Source organism: Natrix helvetica (assembly GCF_964273705.1).
Source record: "Natrix helvetica genome assembly, chromosome: 1".
Lineage (NCBI taxonomy): Eukaryota > Metazoa > Chordata > Lepidosauria > Squamata > Natricidae > Natrix > Natrix helvetica.
The window spans coordinates 212310154-212333025 of NC_138548.1; positions in this window are offsets into that span (position 1 = coordinate 212310154).

Below are 22872 nucleotides of genomic sequence, written 5' to 3' on the forward strand. Positions count from 1 at the left end.
TGGAGAAGCTTGCAACTAGCTTTTTCATACCCCTTTACTTCATCTCGATCAGTCTGAAAACGTATACACCATTTCTCAGGTGTGCGTAAAAATATCTGCAGGAAATATGATTGTGGTGGGGGAGGGAGGTATTGCGTGCAAATGCACAAATGTATTAATGTTGGTTTTTCTTCAGTTTTCATTTTTACAAGCTATGTAGTCTATTTTCAAATTATTTATTTATTTAAAACTGCTGAAAACCAGAGCTATTTTTATGTGTGTGTTTTCTAAATTAACTTTTCCTTAAAATCTACATTTTGTACATTTCTAAAAAATAGAAATGGAGATTTAAAACTGTAATCAGGTTTTGATTCCATTATTGATTCAAAACTGCAAAATTAAACAGTTTAATATTATTTATCTATTGATATTAATAGTTCATTAATATTAAATATTAAACCAATTTGTATTGAAGGTAAACAAAACAAATTTCTCCCATCACATGCAAAAGTGCTAGAGCCAACATTGACAAAACTGTAGCACACAATCACTCTCTCTCATGTAAACACATAATCCGCTCATGCCCACATCCATCCTCGTTTCTGATTGCATTCACACACTGAGTGTTTACAATACAATACAATACAATACAATACAATACAATACAATACAATACAATAGTAGAGTTGGAAGGGACCTTGGATGTCTTCTAGTCCAACCCCCTGCCTAGGCAGGAAACCCTATACCGTTTCAGACAAATGGCTATCCAACATCTTCTTAAAGACTTCCAGTGTTGGGGCATTCACAACTTCTGGAGGCAAGCTGTTCCACTGATTAATTGTTCTAACTGTCAGGAAGTTTCTCCTCAGTTCTAAGTTGCTTCTCTCCTTGATTAGTTTCCACCCATCTGTACCTTCTTTGGGTATTAACGTGATATGCGCTTCCCTCCATGAGTGTGGTATTTTTGCTTTCATCAATGCCTCGTTGTACATTTCCAGCATCAAAGGTTCTATTGATTCGCTCAAATCATCCATTATTTTATACCATTCTGTTGGGAATCCATCTGAGCCTGGTGTTTTATTGTTTTTCTGTTTCAGGATTGCTTGTTTCAGTTCTGTTTCTTTTATTTGTTTTGTCAATGTTTCTTTCATGTCTTCCGGTATTGACAGGGTTTCTTCTCCGTTTAAGTATTCTTTTATTTGTTTATCATCTATTTGTTCCCCCTTATATAGTTTTTCGAAGTATTTGTGTATAATCTTTTTCTTCCCTTCCATTGTGTATTGTAATTCGCGGGATTCCTCTTGAAGTTGATGTATTAATCTTTTCTCTCTTTCTTTTCTCAATCTGTATGATAGCCACCTCCCTGGTTTGTTTGCTTGCTCAAAAAAGTTTTGTTTTGTTAATTTTAAATCCTTTACTATTTCTTCCTGGGCTAGTATATTTAATTTGTGTTTTGCTAGCATCCAATCCTTTCTAATTTTATCGTTTTGTGGCTTGTTTTGCAGTTGTATTTCTAAATTTTTAATTTCCTCCTCTAATCTCTTCTGTTGTGCCCATTTTTTAAAATTTCTTTTGACTGAGTATGCTATAATGATTCCCCGTGCATAGTATCCCCATAAGTTTTGTATTGATGTCTGTTCTTTTGTGTTTTCCTTAAAAAATAATTCCAGCTCATTCTTACATTTTTGAATAAATTCTTTTTCTTTTAGTATTTGCAGGTTTAACGTCCATCTTCATCTAGTTTTTTTCCCCTTTCCAAATTATTTTAATGGGGTTGTGGTCTGCCCAAGTATTTGGTAGTATTTCAATTTTATGTACTTCTGCCCCAATTTCCCCATTCATCCATGCCATGTCGATCCGTGACCACGATTGGTGTGGATTGGAGTAGAAAGTAAATTGTTTTTTTTCTGGTTCCCTTTTTCTCCAGATATCTATCAGATTTAACTCCTCCATCATCTCAAAACATGTTATTGGTAGTATTTTTTTTATTTTTAGTTTTTTGTCACTTACGTAGTCTTTTTTACTATCTACTATGGCATTATAATCTCCTATTATACAAATGTTCCTCCTTCCAATTTCTCTAATTTTTTCATGTAATTTTTTATTAAAAAATTTCTGGTCTTCATTTGGGGCATATATTACTACCAGCAGTACTGGTTTTTGATTTATCCATATTTCTATTATTAATATTCTTCCCTTTGGGTCTGCATATATTAAACTTGTCTTTATCCTATCTTTTAACGTATATTGCTAACCCCTTTCTTTTTTCTTCTGCCGATGCTGTATACAGTTTTCCTAATTTTGGGCATTCCAAGTATTTTGTATCTTGTTGTTTGATATGTTTTCCTGTAGCTATATTATGTCTGCTTTTTGTTTTGTTAATTTTGTCCAAATATGTTTTCTTTTTGTTGATGAATTTAATCCATTAATATTTACTGATAATAATCTGATTTCTTCCTCCGTTCTCCTAATTCTCTACTTATCTTTGTTTTTGTTGACTCTAGTTTCTTTTTTGGCTTCTTGTTTTTGGTCTTACTTCCTCCTCTTTCTGTTGTTCTTTCTCTTCCCTGTTTTGTCCTCCCTGTTTTCTTTCCGTTACCTTTTGTTGTCTTTCCTCCTTACTTCTATATTCTATCTCCTCTTTACTGTTTTGTTTCTCTTCCGGATCTATTAGTTGCTCGTATAGTTCCTGTGCTTTCTCCAAGTTGTCTACTTTGATCCTCTTCTCCTGCCATGTTACCAGCATCGCTTCTGGTATTAACCATCTAAATAGTATTTCCTGCTTGATTAATTGTGTCGCCAAGAACTGGTATTCTCTCCTTTGTTCTCTCACTTTTCGTGGAATTTGCTTTAGTATTGATATCTCTTTCCCTTTGTACAACATTGGTTCGTCTCTTGTTATTTTATATACTATGTCTCTTACTTTTTTCCTTGCGAACCTGATGTGCACTTCTCTGGGCAGTCGATGTTTTCTAGCATAGTTAGTACTAACACTATATATGTTGTCCAATTCATTTAAAATCTCTTGTTCATCTCTATTTAGTATCTCTGCTATTAGGCCTGACATTATCATTGTTAAGTCTTCATCTTTTGCCTCCGTCACATTCTGAAAACTGAGGTAAAACAGCTGCACGGTCCATTTCCATATGAATAAGCGATTCCTCTAAGTTTTTGTTTGATATTTTCATTTGTTGTTCAACCTGGTTTATCTTCATCTCTGTTTGTTCTGTTCTTTTTCCTACTGCTTTTATTGATTATTCATTTTTTCCCAAAGTTTGTTATATAATTTCCATTTTATTATCTAATTTCTGCATGTCGTTCTTGACTTCGCTTTTCATTTCACACATCTCTGATTTCATTTCATTCATGTCTGTTTTCATTGGCCGAGGGAACTAGCATCCTTGGAAGACATTTCTGTGGTCATGTGGCCAGAATGACTATACGCCGAGGCACACAGAACATTGTTACCTTCCCACTGAAGTGGTACCTATTTATCTACTTGCATTTGCATTCTTTCGAACTGCTAGGTGGGCAGGAGCTGGGGCAAGAAACGGGAGCTCACCTAGTTGCACAGTGTCAGATCTTAAACCCAAGCGGTCAGCTTTGCAGTTGACAAGCTCAGGGTCTTTAACCGCTGGGACATTGTGCCCACTGTGACTTGTTTAACTGTAGTTTATTGAAGGAATTGCACACTAAAACAAAGCCAAACAAACCATCTTAATTGTCTCTTGCTTCCATTTTTTTCCGTCCTAAAGAAGATGAGGCTGAAAGCTGTGCAAAAGAATGATTAGCCATAGTGGAGCATAAGAACTCTTCATTAAAATCTCATCCTCTGCACAACTGTAGTGAAGGAACCCTAACAGAGATACAAAAGTGGGCGGTAGGTATAAAAAGGTTGACTACCCCTACTTTACGGCTTTGTATGTAAAATAGGACGCGGTGGCTCAGTTGCTAAGGCACTGAACTTGTCGATCAGAAAGTTTGGCAGTTCGGTGGTTCGAATCCCTACCACCACGTAACGGAGTGAGCTCCCGTTACTTGCCCCAGCTTCTACCAACCTAGCAGTTCAAAAGCATGTAAAAATGCAAGTAGAAAAATAAGGACCACCTTTGGTGGGAAAGTAACAGCAGTCCATGCACCTTCGGCATTTAGTCATGCCAGCCACATGACCACGGAGACGTCTTCGGACAGCGCTGGCTCTTCGCCTTTGAAACGGAGATGAGCACCGCCCCCTAGAGTCAGGAACAACTAGCACATATGTGCAAGGGGAACCTTTACCTTTACCTATATAAAATATTTAGAAAAACATTTTTTGGGGGGGAAGGAACCTGGAATATCTTGGATGACATCAGGACTCATGTTCTGATAGTTATATCTCTTACTTTCTCTGATGGCTTGGCAGTGGAATGGACAGAGTTTTAGTTTCAGATGCTAAATTAGAACGTACTTCCTGCACAACTGAAGCAAGGGCTTTTCCTTGTCAGCTAAGATCACACTCTCACAGCTTGTATCACTTCGGATTAAAAATGGTCTGAGGCTTCAAGATTTTGGTTAAACGCTGAACGTTTACATGTATTGATGAGCTGTCAGTTAAAAAGCAGGGGAAATCCTAGCAGACCGCATCCTGCAGGGGTGGGGAGGGGAGGTTCTTGAAATCACATCTTTGAGCTGCATTGCTTTAGAAGGGTAAGAGGGAGAAAGAATAAGGGCTGGTGGGTTGGGATTCCCAGCCACCAAGAAAGGGAACATTATTTCTGTAGAACTATAGTGGAGCAAGATTTTTTGTTCTGTAACCGCAGGCCTGTGGTCTGGAAACTCCATAATTTCACTTGAGCGTTTTTTTTAAGGTTTTTGCAGAAAAAGCAAGGAAGACATTTGTAGCTTCTTGAAGCCTATGGATTTTATTTTCATACGTTTGTTTTGATTTAGACTGAAGTGCTTCTATTCCTCTTACATCCAAGACACAGTTTCCAGCTATAGGAAGAGATTTACAAAGTATGTGTGTGATTTTATAGTATTCTTTCTATTGAGGCTGTCACACCGGTTTCTCCCTGTCTTGCGATCCTAAGAAACCTTCCCACCAACTCCACACAAATTGGTGGCAGAAATAAAAGTGTTTATTCAATAAAAACTAATGCTCCTCATTGCAGCATAAGGTGGTGTCAGGCAGAATCAATACTTGATCTTAAGAAGCAAAATCATGAATATTTAGTAAATTCATTTAGTCATCAAATGTAGGTTTTGAAACGTACCAAGGACCACTATTCCACCTTACTGTTTTGCATCATGAGCCTGCTTTTCAGATGGAGACTTAAGATTTAATTCTCTAAAAACTTCCTGGCAGCGTTGCCAAGAATTACTGTAATGTGTAGTTAACAAAAAGGAGAAAAAAAAAGTCTATGTGTGTGTCAGCTTTTCCTGTTGATAAATGTATGGTTTAGACCAGTGATGGCTAACCTTTTTGTTGCTGCAAGCCAAAAGCACGCGAACCCGTAATGCAATGTGTGCCCGACCACCCTCCGTGCCCTCGCCCCCTGGTGCATGTAGTTGTCCCCCTGTGTGTGCCCTTCCCCCAAGCATGCATGTATGACCCCCGCATGCACCCCCGTGCATGCACGTGCAACCCCCTACATGCATGACCTGCCCCTACGTGCGACTCATCCATGCATGCACGTGAGACCCCCGCACATGTACCCACCCCCATGCATGCATGCACATCTCCTGCATGCGCCCCGCCCCTGCATATGCGTGGCAAAGACCTGAACACCCGTTGGCTGGCGGGAGACATGTGTGCATGCATGGTGGAGCTGAGCTGGGGCGATGGCTCTTTGTGTCCGCAGAGAGGGACAGCATGCCACCTGTGGCACCCGTGCCATAGGTTCGCAATCACAGGTTTAGACTGTATTCAGTAGAACAGATTTCCTACCTTTCTATAGACCTCATTTTACCCCTAAAACTCCTCTAGAAGACTAGAAATCTCTGTAGCAGATATGGGGACACATCCAACATACTTTGGAAAGAAGTACAAGATACAGAGTATGATCTCAGAGTCTTCCTCTATGTGATTTTGCGTGGGGCCAAAAAGCCACACAAACATTCCATGCAAAGCTAGAGAGAAATCACTTTATTACTCTGCTATAGCAAAAGCTATATTGTATTCAGCACTTAGCTATTTCCTTCTTTTGGCCAGCGTAGCTAGATTTTTCAGTTTCCAATTATTGTCGCTGTTTGTATCATTTTTTTAACGTTGGCTTTTGTGGTGACTACAAGCACTTTCCTACAGCTTAGGTTAGTAGATGCTGAATGGTTATCTGGTCATCTTGCACACATCTTACCACCCACATTATATTACTGCATTAAGTTCTAGCTGAAACTTCCTCTGATGGGTGTTTGGAAATCCTGGGTGGAGAATGCTGCCTTTGTGGTTCAGATTGGAACCAGTGGAGGGACAGAACAGAATATTGCATAATTTTTATCAACTTCTAATCTGTTTTACCACTCCTTAATCCTTAAAATGAGCTTTTCCTTTAAAGGAAAGATGAGAAATTGACATTTAAAAGAAGAACGGAGTATCTCAGCAGCCCCCAACTTTTTGGGCATCTGGGACCAGTTCTGTGTAGCGAGATTGTTCTGTGGACCAGAGGGAGTGTAGTTTTGCATGCTGCCTGCATCCTGCGAATGGGACTTCCTTTGTTTGTGTGACCCCGTGCTGGCATGCTCAAGGCAGGTGCTGGTGCATGGACTGGGGGATGGGAACCCCTGGAGTATCTGATCAAACAGAGTACTAAGGAAAGAGGAAAAGGCTGGGAACCTATTATCTAAAGAGATTTTCTTAGATTTCAGCCAATGTCTTGTGGCTTGACAACACAAGAATATATAACATGTGCAGTTGATGTTTTGTTTTTGTTTACCAAAATAAGCATGAAGGACCCTCACTGTTACATATTGAGAATAAGAATAGTAGTTTCCACTAAGGTCCTCTGTTCCGGCAGGAACAGCATTCAAATCTGATTGGTCGAACGTCTGACAGAGCCCTATAAAAGGGCTGCTGCCAGACAGAAACTTCACTGGATTGTACATAGTTGTATCTAATAAAGAGCTGTTGTTACTGAAGCCTGAGTCTGCCTCATCCGTTCACCCGATCTAACACGCACTTGATTGAGCTTCAAAAGAAAAATCCAACATATTCAATGATTCCTCTAAAGCCAAAGTGACCTGACTTTGATAGTTTCTGAAGGGAATTATTGGAAGGAGTATCTGATATTAGATTTCCTCTTCTGTGCCTGGCATTTCTCTGATATCAGAAGGAAACTTTCGAACAAAATCTAATATGCTCTAGAGCAAGAGTGTCAAACTCACATTGTCACAGAGGCATCACATTCCCCCCTTCGCTAAACCAGGCGGGGATGGGGCCAGCATGTGATGCATCTGGCCTGCGGGATGTGGGTTTGGCACCTCTGCTCTAGAGCAGGGGTCTCCAACCTTGGTAACTTTAACTTTAAGGCAACTTTGAGCAAAGCTGCCTGGGGAATTCTGGGAGTTGGTCCTCCAGGCTTAAAGTTGCCAAGATTGGAGAGCCCTGCTCCAGAGTATCCTCCTAAGAACCAATAAATTACCCCTTACACAGGTATTTTTAAAAACAACATTTGGAAGCATATTTGGAAGAAAAGGAAGTATAATTTCTGCTATGGAGCTATTGACATCTTCAGTACCTGATGGATGGTATTTTCATGTTGTTCTTAAATTCTTTCTTTACATGAATTATAATAAGGTTGGAAGACTTGTAACTATCCAGGTATTGCCGAACTGCATATTCCAGCATCCCTCATCAGTCACTATGATTATTTTAGCTACTAGGAGTAGTACACCAGCAACTCCAATGGCCACTTCCTACAATCTTCCATTACAACATTTGCAGTTTATAGCAATGAATATGTTGGAAGAGATCTGAATACTTTCATCAGTGGCAGCATACCTTAATCAGAGTTTGCTCAAAATGCTTCTACAGATAGAAAGAAGGAAAAGAAAATGTTTTTACCCATTTCACCTTCCTATACAATTTTGGCAATTTTCTGGGCAGATTTTTCAGGCTTATAAGGGGCTGCCGGAAGGGGCTTATCAGCACAGTACCTTCCATTCCATTGGTGAGACGTTTTGCAGGATCAGAAACTTTTGCGGGATGAAAAAAGTCCTCTGTGGGATCATATTTTGGATCCAACCCAACAATAATGTTCCCTCTGTACGATATTTCTGGCATCTACTAGGAAATTTAAGGAAGAAATATTTTAATCTTGCTCTTATTAGAACCTGGACTACAGAATAATAAGGTTGGAAGGCACCATGGGGGTCTTCTTGCCAACTCCCTACTCAAGCAGGAGACTCTAGTTTAGGGCCCACCATCCAGTGGTGGGATTCAAAATTTTTTACTACCAGTTCTGTGGGCTTGGCTTGGTGGGCGTGGAATACCAGTAAGTTGACCCCACTGTTCTCTTGACAGCTCCTCAAGTACTGGAAGACTGCTATCTTAATACCCCTAGTCCTTCTCTTTGTTAGATTGTACATACCTAGTTCCCTCAATCGTGTGGTTTATATTTATCCAGTCATCAAGTTTTGAATATCATTCTTTTTAAAACTCCTCCACTTATTAAGTCACTATCTGAGGTTTAATAATATTTTAAAACACAATGCCCATAATAAAAATAGTGATTGTTTGGTACATATACAAAATCCAGTATAAATATTGTATCCCTTTTTTCCTATCCGTTGAGAATTACATATAGTACTTGCATCCTTAATAATATAATTTTTGTTGTATAAGATACTTTTGACTTTTTAATTTTGACTGTGATTTAAAAATATGGTGAGAATTATTGTTTACTACATTTTGTGTTTTCTTTGTTTTTTTGGGCTCCATGGTCATCTTGATGAAGTACGCCTGTTAAGATCATTCCAATTTTCTTATTCTCTTTAATCAGATCATGTCTTGCTATGTATAATGACGTTATATAACTTCTTCACAAATCTTGCTTTGAATGAAGAGTATTGTAACTGAGCATTCCTATTAGAACAGAACAGAATAGAATTCTTTATTGGCAAAGTGTGATTGGACACACCAGGAATTTATCTCCGGTGCATAAGTTCTCAATGTACATACAAGCAACAAATGATAAATCATCATCATACCATACAATCATTATAAATCATAAGATACAAATTCAAGTCATGAGATACTAAATAAAAATGACCAACATAAATCATAAGATACAAACACCAAAATGATAGTCATAAGATGCTACAGGAATAGATAATAGGAAAGATGAGATGGATAGTATTAATGCACCCCTATTACATGGTTTGATATCCTAGAGCACTGGTGTCAAACTCACTATGTCATGTTGCCATCACGTGACGTTTCATGACATTTTCCCCCTTCATGGAGCTGGAATGGGCGTTGCCTGCATGTGAAGCATCCTGGCCGCAGGCTGGCAGTTTGACACCCCTGTCCTAGAGCATAAGACAGTGTTGTGGGATTTACCAGATTTGGTCAACAGCTGGAATGCACTGCTGGCCAATTCCATCAGGAAAACTCTATTCCTTGATATTTCTTTTTCCCTTGAGCATTAGGCCAGAGTGGTAGGTGAGCCTGTGTTTAGGGTTATAGATCTGAATACGATAGACTTCATGTTTTTATTTTTGTTGCCTGGGGTGCTTTTTACAAAATTCTGTCCAATGTTAGATACCCAGAGTTGCATTCTATTAGAGGGGTAGCCATATTAGTTGAATGAATGAATAAATAAATAAATAAGATGTACTACCTGAGAATCTGGCAGGGTTACGTTTTTAAGGTGACATGGAAACCTACGTCATTGATTAGAGGTCACGCACCATGTTAATTATCTGCCACTGTGGAGTCGAGCATTCTGTACTGCAGTTAAGCATTCCTAAAGAAATGCAAACCTCCTTGGTCATGGAAAAATACCTATCTTGTTAGCTTTTCTGTTTCTACTCAAAGAGATTTTATGGAAATCCACCTACAGTACTCCTTTAAGCGAATGTACTAAATTGGAAACAAGGAGATTTGAGGTTTTGGGTTTTGTTACTAGAATGTCAATGGGCCTCCCCAACTGGAAAGATGTAGACCCTGCCCCCCCTCAAGATGTAGAAACCCCCCCCCCCAAGAATAAGAAAAAAAATCTGAAGTCTAAACATTGGGGATGCAACATTTGTCACAACTTTTCTATAGAAAAATTCATTGCTGCATTCCTGATTATTATAATTTGTGCATTTCAATAGTAATACCTCAGGATGGAGGATTTATTTTAATGCTGTTATAGAATAGTTAGGCATCGGAAGACCACCGGGGTCTACTGCTCATCGTTCAAGAAAAATGTCAGAAGGTGCAGTGTTACTGCTACCATATTAACTGCAGCCATAGGAAGCAAATCTGGACTAGAGACATGCCGAGAAGACAGAAAGAATAAAAACTGCTTTCCCCCCAAACCAGGTTCTTGCCCAAGATCCCCTGCCACCCCTGTGGTGCTTTAGTGAATGGTAGTATTAGTGCCCCATTTTATTTGGGCTGATGTACAGACTTTTCTGTACAGATTTTCTAGGCCCGTCATGGAGAACCTATGGCATATGGGCTGGAAGTGGCATGCAGAGCCATCTCTCTGGGCACACAAGCCATCACCGGTTGCTCTTCCAGGTTCCCACGTGCTGGCCATCTGGTCTTCATGTGCACGGAAGTGCCATAAACTGGAAGAGCAGCTGCCCAGTGCGCATGTATGTGCCGAGAGGATGATCTTTTGGCTTCCGGCACGCACATGCATGCCGGCCAGCTTTGCACACACCTGCATGCCAGAAACTGGAAGACCAGGTGGCCAGTGCGCATGCATGTGCCAGAGACCAGCCGGCCAGCTGGTCTTCGTGGATGCTGGAGTGCCAGAAAATGTCCTGAAAAATGGCCAAAAACACCTCAAAAACAGACTATTTTGGGGCCAGTTTTCAGGCCATTTTTGAGCCATTTTCAGGCCACTTCTGGTGCCGTTTTCAGGCCATTTTTCTGGCTGGTTTTTAGAACATCTGAAAATGGCCCGAAAAATGGCTGCTCTTCCGGTTTTTTGCACACACATGCACACTGGCCAGCTGGTCTTCATGTGTGCCGGAGCACCAGAAAACAACTTGAAAAACTGCCCAAAAATAGGTACGCACACACCGGGCAGCTGGTGTTCGGGTTTCCGGCACTCCAGCACACACATGCACATGCATTCCAGTTTGGGCACTCGGTGCCAAAAAAGTTCACCATCACTGGGTTAGAGGATCTGCCTTTAGGCCTGTCGTAGGAGGAGATTCAACAGATAGCTTAGCCGCAGCTGTAAAAGCACTGTTTGCTAAACATCCACCCCCACAGCGCTGGTGTGTCATTTAGTGCCAGCAAGAGTACCAGAATAAATGCCTTCCCAGGCTTGAGCAAACCACCCAACTTTACCACTTCCTCTTGCTTTGTGCCAGCTTGCGATAGATCGGAGTTGTGAATACTCTAGGAATGACAGTACCATGTTCAAAGTGGTGGGTGGACACGCCCAGAACGGGTAATATCGAAAGCCTCTGGTTGAAAAGATATTTCTCCCACCAATCTGCCTGGCAATCTTGTTAGCAGATTCTTGAGAAAAGGAGAGGAATGCAGAAATGATGAGTACGTGTAGTCTCCTCAATCTGGCATCTTCCTGAGGGGAGAGTTAAGTCCCAAAATTTGACAAGAAAGGCCAGTCAAATGGCTTTGACTTAAAAGTCAATGAAACTTGGTTCTTCTTAGAATTCTCCATTACCTGATCCTGTTTAGGAGTTGGGCCGGGAGTTTTAACCCTTGCTCTTTTCTCAAGAATGCACCTTCTTGTAAGAAGGTGCTGTACTTTATGTGGAATCCTAAGTGAGAGTCGTTGATCAAGACTGAGTTACTACCCTTTGTTGATCCATGTGATGAGCAAACATGGATTGAACAACTTGGTGGGGAAAGTTCCTAGCCCGTGAATCACTCCTTGAGCAAATCACTCAGCCTTTTAGTCAGAAGTGCCAGGCAAGAAAGTTCATGCAAATGAGCAATCCAAGATTTGTTAACAATTTGATTAATTCTGGAGTACCTACGCCTTAATTACTATCCTTGAACACCATCACTATATATTTCAATAGTGGGTGGATACCACATCTTAGTTGTCCATCCAATGGTTGACCTTGCCATTCATCTGAGCAGGAGAAGTCCTGCAGTTGATATGGACCTCCTCACACTTCACTGAAACACAAGAAAATAACATGCTAGAACAATTATGGCAAACCTTTTCGGCAAACCGATTGCCCAAATTGGAATGCGCTTGTATGTATGTGCTAGAGCTCCGAAACCCCGAAGACCAGCTGCCCGGTGTGTGCATGCTTGTTTTTTGGCAGTTTTCCGAGGCATTTTCCTAACTGTTTTCCGGTGCTCTGACACCCATGAAGACCAGCTGGCCAGTGCACATGTTTGTGCAGAAAACTGGAAGAGCAGTTGGCTGAAAAACAGGCCATTTTCGGGCACTCTGAAAACCAGTCAGAAAACTGGCCTGAAAACTGGCCCCCAAAACAACCTGCTTTTTGGCTGGTTTTTGCCATTTTCAAGACATTTTCTGGCATTCCGGCACCCGTGAAGACCAGCTGGCCAGCTGGTATGTGCATGCCGGAAACCAGAAAAGCAGATGGCGACAGTGCACGTGCCCACAGAGAGGGCTCCGTGTGCCACCTCTGGCACGTATGCCATAGGTTTGCCATCATGGTGCTAGAGACTTAATCTTCTCCACTCTCCATCTAGCAGTTCTATACTCTAAAGCTGAGTGAGGCCTTGGGAAGCTGAATGGGTCTTAGCATTCAGATAGGTGGACTTTGCCAGTTGTTTTAAAGTAGATCTCTGATCTGGGAAAGGGTTGGAAGGAAGTGTGATTCAATGATCATTGAGTATGTGAAACTTGGTGCTTGATGGAAATTATCTGGCAAGGATTTGCACAAAAAACGGCAGGGATAGGGGAGTGGCAAGAAAACACTCAGTTACAAAAACTTTGCAGAAAACCCTCTTCTGAAAACCAGCGAAGCACCATTTAAGAGAGAAGAGGATGGTTAAATTCCCAAGACAAAAGCGGATTTTCCAAAATGAGGAAAACTGGAGGAAAGGGAAGTATTGAGCTGAATGCTTACCAATCATGGTGTCATTAAGCCAGCCAACAGACTCTCACCTAAGGAAAAATGCCAGGGTTGCAGTAAATCGGATCCTTTGATCTTGATCCAGCTCTTGAATTAAAATAAGTAAGTTATAGCCCATGCTACTAGTTTACAGATCTCAGGATGGACTACACTGCACGAATACACAAAATAATAGGATAAAATAAAATTCAATAGAACTTTAAATAGTTGCAACAGCAATAGCCACAACATGGACAATAACGGCTGTTCGATGAATAATCCGAAATACAAATGTGGAAAGACAAATCTACACCTGGCACTGAAGAACAGACAACACAGGCACCAGGGTTGGAATGCCACAGTAAAAACAAAAAATCTTCTGCATTCTCACAGTACACACTGACGGTCCCCAGCTATGGGGTGGTGAGCAGATGCCCCTCTGCAGTTTTAATGTCTTGGCAGTTGCATTTTGGAAGACAGGTGCCCAGAAAATCTGGAGGCCCTAAACAAGGGGTGTCCAAACTTGGGAACTTTAAGACTTGTGGACTTCAACTCCCAGAATCCCCTAGCCAGGCTGGCTGGGGAATTCTGGGAGTTGAAGTCCGCAAGTCTTAAAGTCCCCAAGTTTGGACACCCCTGCCCTAAACTGTTCAGGACCTTAAATGGAATTCTGTTTCAGCATGTGCCTTTTTATGCTCTTTTATACTTTACTTATTTTCCCCCTGGAGGCTATGATTTTGGCTGAACTAGATTGGGGCTTGTAAATTTTGTTAAAGCCCACTCACTCTTCCTTCCAAGACAATATTTCAGATACAGGCTTGGATGGGATAAACTTTAGGCTGCTGTTTTCCAATGATATTAACACTGGGAAGATTGGTAGAGACACCCATTTTGTATTTGATAATAGTTTATGCAGTGATGGGATTCAAAAGTTTTTACTACCGGTTCTGTGGGCGTGGCTTGGTGGGCGTGGCTTGGTGGGTGTGGCAGGGGAAGGTTACTGCAAAATCCCCATTCCCTCAGGATCAGCTGGGACTCGGGAGGCAGAGAATAGATGGGGGCGGGGCCAGTAAGAGGTGGTATTTACCGGTTCTCTGAACTACTCAAAATGTCTTCTGTTCTCCAGAACTGGTCAGAACCTACTGGATACCACCTCTGCCCCAACCCCCAATAATTTATACTGAAAGAACTAGACATAGACAATCATATTCATGTTTCTAAGCAAGCTGATATCAAGCCCTTATCTTTCTTCAGTAAAAGCATGAAGAATTAATTCATATAGAAAGCAGGGGAAAGAACATATTATTCATACTGCCAGGAAATATGATAAACTGGTAACAAGAGCTAAGGAGGATGGGGGGAGAGCAATAATATATATTTGATTCAAAGAATCACAAATAGCCTACAATATATGTATATTTAAAAAAAACAATAAAAGCACAATTAAAATAGGATTAAAATGAACTTAAAGCATTGACATTTGTGATTAATAAAGTAACAGTTGTGAAAATGTTTAAAACCAATTTTGAGCGAGCTTTTTTAGCTGGAGCAAAGTCATGTCCTCATGATATTGCCTTCTTTTCTCTAATCGTCCCTGAGGAAAATTAAGTTTGGCCTTAGTTATTCGGCTGTTAAAGTCATTACTGAAGTTTTCCTCTTTTTAAGCAGCCAACAAGCTGCAGAGGTTTCATCCTAACTTTGGCATCAAAACTGCTTCTTTCAAATCGGGATTTTGCCCTCGACCTACCAGAGCTCTAGGCTGATTCCTAGTTTGGATACCAGCTGAAAACAGGTGAAAACAGTCTATTTCTTTTCCACTCTGAATGCTTCAAAATTCAACACATACACGCGCGTGTCGCCCGGGGGCACACATACACATACCTGGCAGCTGTTGCTCAGGCTGATTTAAGTCTCCAAGGCAAAAGAAGAGCAGGTGGTTAGAGAGGCTGCCCAGCGGAGCGGCAGAGATAAAATGGCTTACATTACACGTTTTCAACACAGCATGTGGCAGAAGTAGTTTTGGGCAACCAGCTATTGATCCAGGTTGGTCCAGCTCTCCAAGGGAGAAATCCATGTTCTGAAGTCTGATGGGAAAACAATTTCTCTTCTCTGATCTCTAGACTAGGAACGCTGGCAGGTGATTTAGGGGCACACAGATTGGTAGTTCATTTGAAACAACTGGATTCTCTGACTAATCAAATCTGAATGGTCTGGAACAGTGCCAAGGGGACCTGTGGTGTGACATATTCCCCCCAGCCTAAACTGGCTGGTGGGAAACTGGGCTAATTCAACCTCTGAGTAGTTAGCTGAGTACACTACTGAGAAAATATTTGATGAAACCCATCAAATTATACCCACAGTAAAACTGCTGTGATTTGTTGTCCATTTTAGGGGAAAAACCCTAACCAGAACAGCTAAGGATGCTTTAAAGCTGGCTCAGATACAGGTTGTGGATGAGATGGAGACCAGGATATGGCAGAGAAAGGGGATGGGTTGAACAGTTTCCTGCTGCAGTTATCTACAAGTAGGAAGAGGCTGTAAAAGTGGGGTGCAGATTTCATGACCACAAAAGTGGTGAAATATTTTTTCTTTTCGTTTTTTTTCCTTAGGCCTCCCCTCTTCTTTTAATCTTTCCATCTGGTCAATAGTTCCAATAGGAACACCTGGAATACTGCATCCAGTTTTGGTCACATTACAAAAAAGATGTTGAGATTTTGGAAAAAGTGCAAAGAACAGCAACTAAGATGATTAAGGGCCTAGGGACAAAAACATATGAAGAACGGTTGCAGGAATTGGGTATGGCCAGCCTGCAGAAAAGAAGACTAAGGGTGACATGATAATAATATTCCAGTATTTGTGGAGGTGCCACAAAGAAGAGGGGGTCAACCTATTTTCCAAAGCAGCAAAATGCAACACAAGAAACAATGGATGGAAACTAATCTGAAGGGTTCTGAAGGAACTGGCAGACTCAACATGTAGTCCTCAATAAAACTGCATCTACATGGAGGGAAGTATGCAGTGGAGTACCCCAAGGTTCTGCTTTAGGCCCAGTACTCTTCAACATCTTCATCAATGATTTGGATGAGGGAATAAATGGGGAACGTATCAAATTTGCAGATGACACCAAGCTGGCTGGAATAGCTAACACTCCAGAAGATAGGCTTAAGATACAGAAGGATCTTGACAAACTTGAACATTGGGCACTGTTAGATATTAGCATATATCGAGATAAGTCTTCCCTCTGGTCCGCTACTACAGCGGGAAACAGGTATCCCTCTGATTGGTCGAGGGGCGTACCCGATCCCTATAAAAGAGGAACCCTCCGACCTCAGAGCAAGCTGGATCACTACTACTACTAATAAAGAGCTGTTAAGTCACTTCGTGTCCGCAGTCTGTCTCTCGTTGTCCAGATCTAACATTGGCAACGAAGGTGGGATTGAGAGACAGATAGGACGAAGAACGCTACCTCCAGAATCTCCGGATTTGATCCAGCCCAGGAATTCGGCAGTAATTCCGACAGCCATCTCAGATCACCGCAGCGCGGCAAATTCAAACTGAGAAGATGGCGATGCATGCTCCCCCCGCTCCTTTCGACCCAGCAAACGACGAATGGGAAGCTTTCATGATTCGTTTCGAGTGTTTCCTCGAAGCGAACGAATACACGGGGATCACCGATGCGAGGAAGAAAAACATCTTCCTCGGCTACTGCGGAAAGGAAGTCTTCAATACGGCCAGAGACCTCACCGCGCCTACTCCAATACAGGCAGTATCGTGGACGACGTTGCAACAGACTCTGCAAACTCATTACGCGCCAAAACCTTCCCGCCATGTCTGCCGCAAGGAATTCAACATGAGGACCCAGAAGGCGGGAGAATCCATCAATCAATATGTTGCAGCCCTACGAAAAGCAGCAACTCACTGCGAATACAGAGATCTGGAAGAGCACATCTTAGAGCAGCTCATCTGTGGGTTAAGAGACATTTCCTTGCAAAAGAAGCTGTTGGCAAACCCGAATTTAACCCTACAGACAGCGTTAAACGAAGCAAGAGCGTCAGAGTCAGCGGAGAAATCATCAGTGACCATACAACGAGGGGCCAACGTAAACCAGCCAGCACCAAGACAAACCAGAGTTCACTACGAGGACACAAGCCCCGACTTCGAGAATCCCGAGTTCGAGGACAGTCACCTGATGCAGAGCAGTCACGTGAGGCCTGGGGGGAGACCCGGATCCCGTTTGCCGCCCTGCGCAAGCTGCGGAGGGAATCACCCCAGGTCTACTTGTAGGTTCAGGAACGTTGTTTGTTCGCACTGCAACAAACTTGGGCACATCGCACGAGTGTGCCGGAGCGGAGTCCCTGCCTCACGGCAGCCACCCATGTACCGCCAACAGAAGCCTAACCCAGGGGCTTGGCGAAATCAAAAAGGGCGCCCAGAGAGAAATCCACAAGTGTTTACCCAGAGAGAATATTTCCAAAGAGCTGAACGAGCGTATCCCCAGAGAGACTACTCACAAGGAGTTGAGCGAGCGTATCCCCAGAGAGAATACACACAAAGAGCTGAAAGAGCGTTCTATCAAGACGCTCAACGAGAGTATTTTCAGGATGTTGACGATGAGATAGAGTTGACCCAGAGAGAGGAGTTGCGAACGTATCTCACCACAATACATCAGGTCCGCCCTAAGCGGCCAAAAAGGCTGAGAGTCACAGTCCTCTTGGAGGGCTCACCCTGCGAGCTAGAAGTTGACACAGGATCGACCCTGACGATCATTTCATGGGCATCCATGAAACAGGCTATCCCTAGCCTCAGAAAGAGCCAACTACACGCTCCAGACGTCCTGCTACGAGACTACCAGGGGAACCAAGTCCCCATCGTGGGCCAAGGCACATTCCACATCCGTTTCAAGGACATCGAAGCCCAGCTGCCCGTGACCATCGCCAGCGCGCCATTGCAGAACCTTCTGGGGCTTGATTGGTTTGAAGCCCTGGGGTTAGAAGTCACCGGAATCAACGCCGTGAGAAACAGCAGCGCTGAACAGATTTTTAAGGAGTTCGAGGATGTGTTCAGCCCCGGTCTTGGTAAGTATGTGGGTAAACCAATATCATTCAATTTAGATCCCAAAGTGGCGCCAATCCGACTTAAACCGAGACGAGTGCCTTTTGCACTCCGCCCAAAAATAGATAAAGAAATAGATAAGTTAGTGGAGCAAGGAATCCTTGAGCCGGTAGATCACGCGCGCTGGGAAACGCCCATCGTGACCCCAGTCAAACCAGACGGATCAGTCCGCATCTGCGCGGACTATAAATGCACAATTAATGTCGCGCTACAACAGAGCGCATATCCTGTGCCTGTAGTACAGCACTTATTGCACTCGTTGGGGCCAGGAAAGGTATTTGCAAAGTTAGACATGGCACAAGCTTACCAGCAACTGCCAGTGGATAGCGCCACAGCGGAGGCCCAAACTATAGTGACGCATAGAGGAGCATTCAAATGCAACCGGCTACAATTTGGCGTAAGCATTGCCCCAGGATTGTTCCAGAGCATCATGGAACGACTTTTGCAAGGGATACCAGGAGTCGTCCCCTATTTTGACGACATCTTGGTGTCCGCTGCAAATGAGGAGCAATTAAACAAAAGAGTCAGATCTGTTTTGGCCAGAATCAGAGAAAAGGGCCTCCGCCTTAAAAAAGAAAAATGCCAAATTAACGTGCCTAGCGTAGAATTCCTGGGTTATAGAATCGATGGTCAGGGAATACACCCCACTTCAAAGAAAATTAAGGCGATCCAGGACGCCCCCACACCACGAAATCAGACCGAGTTGCAGGCCTTCCTCGGATTACTTAACTTCTACAGCGTTTTTCTGAGGCAGAAGGCGACCGTTGCTGAGCCACTACACCGTCTACTCCAGAGGAACGCACCATGGAAATGGGGACGATCCGAAGCTGCAGCGTTCGCCGGGGTAAAGCGCCTGCTCACCACTGACTCACTGCTTGTTCAATACAGCCAGACCCTACCGCTGGTATTGACCTGCGACGCATCACCTTTCGGAGTTGGAGCAGTCCTCAGCCACAGGATGCCCGACGGAAAAGAAGCACCCATCGCGTTCTACTCCAGGACTCTTTCATCGGCCGAGAGGAATTACAGCCAAATGGACAGGGAAGCGCTGGCTGCCGTAGCGGGAGTAAAGCGTTTCCACGAATACCTCTATGGCCGCGATTTTGAACTGATCACAGATCACAAACCGCTGTTGGGACTTCTGGCGGGAAACCGCCCCACTCCGGTCTCCCTTTCTCCTCGCATGACCAGGTGGACTGTTTTCCTGGCTGCGTATTCATACAAATTGATTCATCGACCGGGCTCCACTCTTGGACACGCAGACGCACTCAGCCGTTGTCCATTACCTGACATTCTGCCAGACCCCACTCCAGAAGTACCGGTATTGCTCATTGACTGTTTGGACTCGGGACCGGTTTCTTCCTACGATGTTGCAAGGTTCTCCTCTAAAGACAATTTAATAAAACAAGTTCAAACTTGGGTTTGGAGGGGGTGGCCGAAGGGAAATGTGGGCCCGGAATTCAAAATGTTTTGGTCAAAACGGGACGAGCTCTCAGTGCTACAGGGATGTTTGTTGTGGGGGGATCGAGTTGTTATTCCGTATGCTTTACGTAAAAATGTATTAGATGCTTTACATATGGGTCATCCGGGGATTGTTAGAATGAAGGCGTTAGCAAGAAGTTACGTATGGTGGCCAAACATGGACAAAGAAATAGAGCAGTGGGTGGCCACTTGCGACCCCTGCCAGGAATCGAGACCAGCACCCCCGGAAGCGCCCGCCACAGAATGGGAGAAACCCAAAGCACCCTGGTCGCGAATACACATCGACTTCGCAGGGCCATTCCAAGGTCAGACTTTCCTTATAGTTGTGGATGCATACTCAAAATGGCTAGATGTAGTCCTAATGACTTCAACCACGGCAGAGGCAGTCATAAAGGTTCTACGGCGACTTTTCGCCACCCATGGCCTGCCAGATCTCCTAGTATCCGATAACGGGCCCCAATTCACGGCCATGCAGTTTGAAACATTTTTAGCAGGTTTGGGGATTCGGCATGCCCTCGTCGCGCCATTCCATCCAGCATCAAACGGGCAGGCGGAGAGAATGGTGCGATTCGCAAAAGAGGCCCTCGCTAGGATGGGTCCGGGGGATTGGCAAACACGCATTGACCATTACCTCCTAATTCAGCACATTACCCCAAGCGCAACAACGGGTAGGAGCCCCGCTGAACTACTCATGGGTCGCCGCCTACGGTCTCACCTGGACCGGCTTCACCCGAATTACTCTGCCACGGCCCCCCCAGACTCTACAAGCAAAATCCGGTCTTTCAGAGTAGGGGATTCAGTTTACGCCCACAACTACGCAGGGGGAACATTATGGATGCCGGCAAAGGTAATTGGCATCACGGGTCCACGATCGTATCTGCTGGAACTAGAAGATGGGCGGAACTGGAAAAGGCACATCGATCAACTTCGGGGTCGTTTAGCACACTCCGACCTTTGAAACGAAGACGAGAGTTTCCTGTCTACAGAAAGTCAGCCACGCGAAAGCCCCATCATAGGAAATGACGACGCCGGCGAGCCAAGCGTGGGACAAGACAACACGCACGAAGCAGAGCAAACCCCAGACAACGCAGCCGAACAGACTCCTGAACGCCCGAGCAACGAAGGCACAAGACCTCCAGAACGGGAAACAGGAAAAGCACCCGATCCTGCAACTACTTCGAACCAACCCGCACCCGGTCCTGCAACCACTTCAAACCAACCCAAACTACGACGTTCCTCCTGAGCAAGACAAACACCCACATACCTAAAAGACTATGTTACCTACCGCAACGTTCCATCTAGGAGGGGAGGGGTGTTAGATATTAGCATATATCGAGATAAGTCTTCCCTCTGGTCCGCTACTACAGCGGGAAACAGGTATCCCTCTGATTGGTCGAGGGGCGTACCCGATCCCTATAAAAGAGGAACCCTCCGACCTCAGAGCAAGCTGGATCACTACTACTACTAATAAAGAGCTGTTAAGTCACTTCGTGTCCGCAGTCTGTCTCTCGTTGTCCAGATCTAACAGGCACTATCTAACAAAATGAAATTTAATGATAAAAAAGTAAGGTTCTACATTTAGGCAAGAAAAACAAAATGCACAGGTACAGTATAGGTGGTACCTTGCTCAATAGTAGTAGGGATCTTGGAATCCTAGTGGACAACCATTTAAATATGAGCCAGCAGTGTGCAGCAGCTGCCAAAAAAGCCAACAGAGTTCTAGGCTGCATAAACAGAGAGATAGAATTAAGATCACGTGAAGTGTTAATACCACTTTATAATGCCTTGGTAAGACCACACTTGGAATACTGCATTCAGTTTTGGTCGCCACAATGTAAAAAAGATTGGCAAAATATGATTCTAGCTGCTGTTAAAATGTTTACAATCAGATATTTCAAGTCTTTATTATAAGTTTCTGGTATGATTCCCAATTAAAAAAATCTCTGGTTTAAGGTCTATGTGTTTGTATATCATTTTCTCCAACCACATTTGAATTTTAGTCCAGTATCTTTTCACTTCAGTGAAAGTCCACCACATGTGGTAATATGAGCCCCGTGTCTGATGACATTTCCAACACTTTTCCGATTTATTCTTGGACATTCTTGCAATTCTCCTTGGGGGGTAGATGCTACCTGTAAAACATCTTATACAACTTTTCTTTATATGCAGTTGACATTGTCATTTTATAATTTTGAGACCACAATTTCTGCCATTTCTCTGACTCAATCCCTTGTCCAAAAATTTTTCCCCAAGCTATCATAGTTTCTTTAACTTGTTCCTCTTGTAGTTTGACCTCTAATAAATATCCATATAGTTTTTAAATTACTTTTTCATCAGTACCTGTTAAAATTTTGTCTAGCTCAGTCATTTTGTTGTAAAGACCTTTTGATTTTCTATCTTCATTATATCTAGAATGTATCTGCACATATGAATACCAATTAATTTCTATTCATTCTTGTTTCAACTCTTGGATAGATTTGAGTTCATCCTCTGCATTCAATATTTCAACATATCTAACTGTTTGTTCCTTTTTATATATTATTGGATATGAAAATGCTTCAATGGTTGATATCCAGACTGGAGTTTTTAAGTAATGTAATCTTTTAACCTTTTCCCAATTTAATAGCAAAGCCTCCCCTATATAATGTCTTCTAAAATAACCATGTGCTTTAGTTCCCTTATAATATAAAAAAGCATGCTATCCCAACAGTAAATCATGGCCCTCTACATTCAATAATCTAGATTTTTTTAGTGTTATCCACTCCTTAATCCACATCAGGTTTGTTGCTTGATAATATAACTACCAGTCAGGTAAGCCCAATCCTCTTCTTGTTCTATCATCGTGTAGCAATTTGAGTTTTATTCTTGCTTTTTTCCCTTGCCAGATAAACTTCAAAACTATTTTGTTTAGATCTTCAAAAAAGTCCTTGCCAAATCTGATTAGGATTGTCTGGAACAGGTATAAGATTCTGGGTAAGATGTTCATTTTAATTGTAGAGATTCTTCCTATCATTGATAGTTGCAGATTTTCCTATTTCATCAAGTCAGTCCCAATTTGTTGCTTCAGTCTAGTATAATTGTCCTCCGTAAGAGTAC